The following is a 723-nucleotide window of genomic DNA, read 5'->3' on the forward strand; positions in this document are numbered from 1 at the left end:
CATTAAAAGCAAAAAGAAATTTTCATAAAGAACTTTTTTTGATCGAAACTTTAATAGCAAAAAGAATTATCATAAAGTAAAATAAATAAGTAATTAGAAACAAAATAAAATAAAATAAATTATTTTGTTGTAAGTAGAAACAAAAAATAATTAAAGCAAAAAAGAAAACAAAAAACAGGCAAAAAATAAAAAATATGCCACCTACTGGGCCACCACGGCCTGAAATACGACTAGAAACCCATCGATGGGCCAGGATTCAGGCACGCAGAAGGCCAGTAAGCCCATCAGGCATAGCAGTGACAATTAGGCTCGTAAGCCTGCAATGGAGAGGAGCTCGAGAGGGGTGCGGCAGTGGGGCTTATAAACCACTGCGCGCCCCTCTCAACTAGCGAGGTGGGACTAAACTTTCGACGCGGGCGCAGCAGCACAAGGCCTTTGGTCCCGGTTGGTGGCACCCCTTTAGTCTCGGTTGGTGCCACCAACCGGGACCTAAGGCCGCCGCTTCCCGCCCTTTGGGCTGCTGAAAGAGGCCGTTGGTCCCGGTTGGTGCGACGAACCGGGACCAAAGCCTTTCCTATATAAGAAACACTTGGCGAAAATTCAGAATTTCATCGCCAGTTGCCCCCGGTGACGCCGACCACCTCGACGCCACAAGGCTGCCCCGCCGCCATCGCCGTCGCCCGTGCCCCCGAGCCCACGCCGAAGCCGTCCGCCGCCCCCGAG

This window comes from Triticum aestivum, chromosome 5D, assembly GCF_018294505.1.
Source record: "Triticum aestivum cultivar Chinese Spring chromosome 5D, IWGSC CS RefSeq v2.1, whole genome shotgun sequence".
Taxonomy (NCBI): domain Eukaryota; kingdom Viridiplantae; phylum Streptophyta; class Magnoliopsida; order Poales; family Poaceae; genus Triticum; species Triticum aestivum.